We start from the raw sequence: 7,867 nt of genomic DNA on the forward strand, positions 1-7,867 counted from the left end.
GTATCATTATTATGATATTATGATATCATATATCATATTATGATAGTATACTTAAGCAACCCCCTCAAAATTTTTACCAGGAACCTCCTACAGCTTATAAATAATTTACTGCATTGATTGGATACAAGATTAACTCAAAAAATATCACTGCCATCCTCAATACAAATATTAAACACTCTTCACAATTTTGACAAATAATATAAAATATATTGGTCTAGCAATAACAAAGCAAGTGAAAGACATGTGTGATAAGAAGTTCAAGTCTTTGAAGAAAGAAATTGTATAAGATAACCAAAGAAAAGATCTCACAGGCTTATGCATCAACAGAATTAATATAGAAAAACTGGCTTTCTTACCAAATGAATCTGCAGAATCAATACATTCCCATCAAAATTCAATCACAATTCATTACAGACCTTTAAAGAACTATATTCAACTTCAAATTAAAAATAAAATATAGGATAGCTAAAATTTTCATGTAACCTAAAAGAAGTTCTAGAGGTATAGCCATCCCCATTTTCAAGCTGTACTAAAATGTAATAGCAATTTGGTAATAAACATTACATTGTATTGGCTTTAAAAGGCTTGTTGATCAATGGAATAATACATAAAACCCAGACATAAATCAAGATACCTACTGACATTTGTTTTTTGTCAAAAACTTCAAAATTATGCAAGCCCCCCAAAAAGAGAGCATCTTCAACAAATGGTGCTGGCATAAATGGCTGGAGACATGTAGAAGAATGTCAATAGTTCCAAATCTATCACTGTTCACAAAATTTAAGTCCAAATGGATCAAAGACCTCAACATAAATCCAATTTCATTGAACCTTATAGAAGAGTAAGTGGAAAGTAGCCTTGAACATATTGGCATAGGAAACCACTTCCTGAATAGAACAACAGTAGCATACACACTGCAATTGACAAATTAATAAATGGAATCTCATACAACATAAAGCTTCTGTAAATTAAAGGGAACTATACACAGAACAAAATTGGAAATTATCTCAATCAATCCCACAGAAGGCTAATCTCCAAAATATATTAAAAACTCAAGAAAGCAGACAGCAGAAAAATAAATAAACCAATTAAAATGTGATACAGATATAAACAGAGAATTCTCAAGAGAAGAATCTCAAATGATTGAAGTGCACTTAAATAAATGTTTAACATCTTTAGATATGAGGTAAATGCAAAACAATACAACACTGAGATTCTATCTTATACCTGTCAGAATGGTTAAGATAAAAAACCACACATGACAGCTTATGCTGCAGAGGATGTAGAGCAAGGGGAGCACTCCTCTACTGCTCTTGGGAGTGCAAACTTGTACAGTCACTTTGTAAATCAATATGGCAGATTCTCATAAAATTAGGAATCTATTTCTCTCAATACCCAGTTACAGCACTCTTGGGCATATACCAAAAGAAATTTCCAACATATCACAAGTATATTTGCTCGACTACCTTCATAGCAACTTTATTCATAATAGTTCAATAGAAAAATGGATAAAGAAAATGTGGTACATTTACACAATAGAGAATAATTTAGCTGTTATAAAAAATGACATTTGGAAAGTTGCTGACTGGGATGGAATTAGTAAAAATCATCCTGAGTGAAGTAACCTAGACCCAGAAAAGCAAATGTGGTATATACTTACTAAAACATGAATATTAGCTCTAAAGTGTAACCATGCTATAACCCACAGACCCAGAGTAGCTAATTATAAAGGAGAGGTCAAGGGTGGTTCATGAATCTCACTGTGAAGGGGGAATATAATGAACATTACCAGTGGGTATTGGGGAGGGACTTGAAAGGGGGTATATGGATATGAAAAGGAGAGCTCAGGTGTAGGAGGAATGGAATAAGATACTATTGGGAGAGGCAACTAGAATTCGGGGAAATTTCTGGGATGAGCTAGAAACCTAGAACCATGAAAACACCCAGGAATCTATGAGGGACCCTCACAAGGGCTAAGAGTACTGGAGGATATAGACCTTGAATTAGCCATCTCATTTGGGGCTGGAGAGATGGCTCAGAGGTTAAGAGCATTGCCTGCTCTTCCAAAGGTCCTGAGTTCAATTTCCAGCAACCACATGGTTGCTCAAAACCATCTGTAATGGGGTCTTGTGCCCTCTTGTGGCCTGTAGGCATACACACAGATAGAAAGTTGTATATATAATAAATAAATAAATAAATAAATATTTTAAAAAAAGAAACTTGGACATCAACCAACCACAAAACTTTCAGCCTACAAATTGTCTTGCCTACAGGATGTGCTGGGGAAAAGATGACACAGAAAATTTTGGAGTGATGAACTATTGTTTGGCACAGGTGGAGACCCATATCCTTAGATGGAATTTTCTATGCAGGGCCTGGGCTTAGAGGCAGAATACACCAGAAATCAAGTATAGAATTAAATATAAATGGCAAAAATAAATGACTCCTAATAATACCCTGCTACAGTCATAGATTGCTGCCTAGACCATCTCTCGTTAGAGAGGCTTCTCCCAGCAACTGATGGAAACTTACAGAGAACCACAGTCAAACATAAGCAGAGCTCAGTGATTCCTGTGGAAGATGGGAAAGAAGGATTATATGAGTCAGTGGGAAGAAGGACAGCACAAGAAAACCAATAGAGCCAATTAACCTGGGCTCAAAGGGACTCTCAGAGATGGAAACAACAACCAGGGATCCTGCATAGGACAAAGCTAGGCCATTTGTATACATGTTATAACTGTGTAAATTGGTCTTCTGTGAGATTTCTAACAGTGAAAGCAGGGACTGTTTCAGACACTGGTTCCTTGTTTACCAGATTGCCTCATCCAGCCTTAATAGAAGAAAATAGTTCTAGCATTACTGCAAATTAACATACCATGGCTGTCTGATATTCATGGGATAGATGCCTGTATCTGTAAGAAACAGAAGAGAAGGAATAGTAGATAGGGGAGGGGGGATTTGGGTAAAGATCTTGCAGGACAAGAAGTGAAACTTTTGTTGGGATATAGAAACAAAAAAATAAAAAAGAATAAACATGATAAAAATGTCAGGAGGATATGAACAAAAGCCAGAGTAAATACTGAGATAATGAGGTTGAATGAAATAATGTTAACAATTAAAGATATGAAAATATAATTTAGCTAAATGATAGCTTGTAAAAAAAAAAGAGCCAAAGGGGAAAAAAGATGTGAAATGAACATTTCAAAATTCACCCAAACTTTCTTATCCTTCTGCAACCTGGAACTCTGAAACACAGCTTGCTACAATACTGAGAATACCAAGATCTTGCTACAATGCTGAGGGGACCAAATGAGAGGGCCAAGAGAGCAGGCATAGAGAGTCCTCAGTGGGTCCCTGAGACACAGACATTGACAGTACAGAGCAGACCAAGAACAATTCGCAAAGTCTCAGACAGTCACTGCAATGATTGGACAAAGTTGCAAAGATACTGTCATCCTGTGGGACAATGGACTGTACCATGTCAAATGTATTTTAATAAAATCCTGATTGGCTAGTAACTAAACAGTAAGTATAGGCAGAGAAACTAGCCAGAAAATAGAGGCAGAACAAAGAGAACAGGAACATTTTGGGAGAGGAAAGTGTCAGTCTGCAGTCAACACAGAGGAACTCAGACACAGAAAAAGTAAGATATGACTGCCACACCAAACAAGGTACCAAGTTGCATGGCTAACACAGACAAGTATTATGGGTTAATATAAGTTAAAAAAATTAATAATAAGCCTGAGCCACTAGACCAACCAGTTTATGATTAATGTAGACATCTTTGTGTTTATTTGGGACTAACTGGCTGTGGGACTGGGTGGAACAGAAACCTCAGTCAACATTGCAGTCCTCATTTGAAGAAAGAGTTGCACAGGAACCAATTCAAATATTCATGTAACCTAAAAAGCAACAGGGTAACATCATAACACAGTGGTCACAAAACAGGAATACTTAATCAAACTAAGCCAGAAGAAGCAGAAGAAAATGACTTTAATCATAAGTTTATGTAGATGATGGAGACTTTTAAAGAGGAAATGAAAAACTTTCTTAAAGAACTGGAGGAAAAGACAAACAAAAAATTGGAAGAAATTAATAAATCCTTCAAAGAACCCCAAGAAAACAAATAAAAAAAACCAATTAAACAGGTTAGGCAAACAGTTCAAGACTTGAAGACTGAAATAGATGCAATAAAGAAAACACAAACCAAGGGAATTATGGATATGGAAAATCTTGGTATGTTGTATTAATATCGGTGGGCTACTTTCCTGCCACCCGGCCGCCCACATGGCTAACTTATGCCCCGAAATAATTACACGGAAACTGTATTCTTTTAAACATTGCTTGGCCCATTTCTATCTAGCCTCTTCTAGGCTAACTCTCGCACCTGGACTAGCCCATTTCTAATATTCTATGTAGCACAGCTAGGTGAGCTTACCGGGAAGATTCTAGCCTACGTCCATCCTGGGTCAGAGTTTCATCGCATGTGCCTCAGAGAGCAGAGCTATCCCCGGGTCCGCCCAGGAGCCGGGAGCATGGCGTCTCTGTCTGAGGCGTCTTACCTCACTTCCTCTTCCTCCCAGCATTCTGTTCTGCTTACTCCACCCACCTATGTTCTAAGCTATGAGCCCAAGCAGTTTGTTTATTACTTAACCAATGAAATCAACAAATTGATATATGACACTCCCACATCATTGGTAAAATAACAGACACTTCAAGGGCAAGTATAATCAACAGAATATAAGAGAAAGAAGAAAGCATCTCAGGTGCTAAAGATATTATAGAGGAAAGAGATTCATTGGTCAAATAAAACATTAAATCCAACAGATTCTTAACACAAAACATCCAGGAAATCTGTAACACCATGAAATGACCAAACCTAAGAATACTAGGGATAGAAGATTGAGAAGAACTCCAGCTCAAAGGCACAGAAAATATATTTAACAAAATCATAGAAGAAAACTTTTCTAACCTAAAGGAGGATATACCTATGAAGGTACAAGAGGCTAACAGAACATCAAATAAACTGGATTAAAAGAAATTCCCTTGTCATATAATAATCAAAATGCAAAAAATACAGAATAAAAAAAGAATATTAAGAAGTGAAAAAGGTCAAGTAACAAAAAAGAGACCTATCAGAATTATACCTGACTTCTAACTGAAAACTACAAAAGCCAGAAGGCTCTGGGCAGATATGCTGCAGACAGTAAGAGTCCATGGATGGAAGCCCTGATTACCATACTCAGCAAAATTTTCAATCACCATTGATGGAAAAGACAAGATATTCCTAGATAAAGTACTAGAAAGAAAACCACAACCCAAGGAAGTCAACTGGAACCACAAAAGCACAGGCTACATAAAACCTCAAACCAGCAAAACCCAAAGAAGAAAAACACACAAACACTACTACCAAAAAATAACAGGAATTAACAACCACTGGTCATTCATATCTCTTACTATCAATGAACTCAATTCACCTATAAAAAGATACAGGCTAAGAGAATTGATACAAAAACAGTATCCAGTCCTCTGCTGTATATAAGAAATACACCTCAACCTCAAAGACAGACATTACCTCAAAGTGAAGGTTTGGGAAAAGATTCTCTAATCAAATGAACCTAAGAAACAAGTTGGTGTAGTTTTCCTAATATTTAACAAAATAAATTTCAAATTAAAATCAATCAGAAGGAATGGAGAAGAACACATTATACTCATGACAGGAACAATCCTTCAAGATGAAGTCTCAATCTTGAACATCTATGTCCTCCATACAAGAGCACCTACATATATAAAAGAAACATCACTAAAACATAAATCATACATCAAACACCACACACTAATAGTAGGAGACATCAACACTCCACTATCAGCAATGGACAGAAAAAGCAGAGAGAAAATTAACAAAGAAAAAAATAGGACTAACAGATGTCATGAATCAAATGGATGAAGCAGAAATTTATAGAACATTCTAGTCAAACACAAAAGAACACACTTTCTTCTCAGCATCTCATGGAACCTTCTCTAAAATTGACTACATACTTGGTAACAAAGCAAACCTCCACAGATACAAAAAATTGGAGCAACCCCTGTGTCTTATTGGATCACCAAGGTATAAAGTTAGAATTTAACAATAGCACTACTCTCAGAAAGCTTACAAACACGTGGAAATTTAACAGTGAACAATTGAACCATCTGTGGGACAATTAAGAAAGAAATAACAAAAGAATGAATGAAAGAAAGAAAAAACAAATGAAAGAAAGAAAGAAAAAAGAAAAGGAAGGAAGGAGAAAGGAAAAGAGAGAAAGAGATAAGGAAAGAAAGAAAATAAGAAAAAAAGAAAGTAGGAAGGAAAGTAAGAAAATAGAGTTCCTAGAATTCAATGAAAATGAAGGCACAATGTTCCCAAACCTATGGGACAGTATGAAATCAGTGCTAAGAGGACAGTTCATAGCACTAAGTACCCACCTAAAGAAAACTGAGAAAGCTCATATCAGTGACTTAACACCACAACTGAAACCTCTAGAAGACAGCAGCAGATGCACTCAGGAGGAGTAGAAGAAAATACACAATCAAATAGAGGGCTGAAATAAACAAAAAATAGAAACAAAGAAAACAATACAAAAATCAATGAAACAAAGAGATTTTTCTTTGAGAAAATCAACAAGATAGACAAACCCTTATCCAAACTATCAAAAGGCAGAAAGAGAACATAAAAATTAACAAAATCAGAAATGAAAACAGGGGATAATATCAGACACTGAGGAAATTCAGAGAATTATAAGGCCATACTACAAAAATTAGTATTCTATGAAACTGTAAAGGATAAAAGAAACAGACAATTTTCTAGATACATACCATATACCAAAATTAAATCAAGACCAGGTAAACAATTTAAATAGACCTATAAACTGCAAGGAAATAGAAGCTGTCATCAAAAACCTCCCAACCAAAAAGAGCCCAGGACTAGATGGATTTAGTGCAAAATTCTACCAGAACTTCAAAAAAGAGCTAATACTTATACTCCTCAAAGTATTCAACATAATAGAAACAGAAGGAACATTGTCAAACTCCTTTTTTATGAGGCTGCAGTTACCCTGATACCAAAACTGCATTAAGATTCAACCAAGAAAGACAATACAATAGAAGACAATGGACATGGATTTATTGTATTGTCTTAGAGACTCATGAACATGGATACGAAAATACTCAATAAAATACTGGCAAACCAAATCTAATAGCACATCAAACAATCATAATACATGATCACATAGGCTTCATCCCAGAAACACAAGAATGGTTCAAGTTAAAAAAAAAATCTATCAATGTAATCCACAATATAAATTAACTGAAGGAAAAAACCATATGGTTATTAGATGCTGAAATAGCATTTGACAAAATCCAACATGCCTTGATGATAAAAGTCTTGGAGAGATCAGTGATACAAGGAACATATATAAACATCACAAAAGCAATATATAGCAATCTTACAACCAACATCAAGTTAAATGGAGAGAAACTCAAAGTGATTCCACTAAAATCAGGAACAAGACAAGGTTGTCCACTCTCTCCTTGTCTCTTCAACACAGTTCTTGAAGTTCTGGCTATAGCAATAAGACAGCAAAAGTAGATCAAGGGGATTCACATTGAAAATGACGAAGTCAATTTTTGTTATTTGCAGATGATATAAGTGACCCCAAATCTTTACTTGGGTACTCCAGCAGCTTACAAATACTTCAGTAATGTGGCAGGATGCAAGAACAACTCAAAATAAGTAGCCCTCCTATATACAAATGATGAAAAGGCTGAGAAAAAAAAAGAGAAACATTGTTTTTCAAAATAGCCACAAAAACATAAAATATCTTGGGAT

The sequence above is a fragment of the Microtus oregoni genome, unplaced genomic scaffold (assembly GCF_018167655.1).
Source record: "Microtus oregoni isolate MIOR12 unplaced genomic scaffold, Mior012 000050F_ref0000143, whole genome shotgun sequence".
NCBI lineage: Eukaryota > Metazoa > Chordata > Mammalia > Rodentia > Cricetidae > Microtus > Microtus oregoni.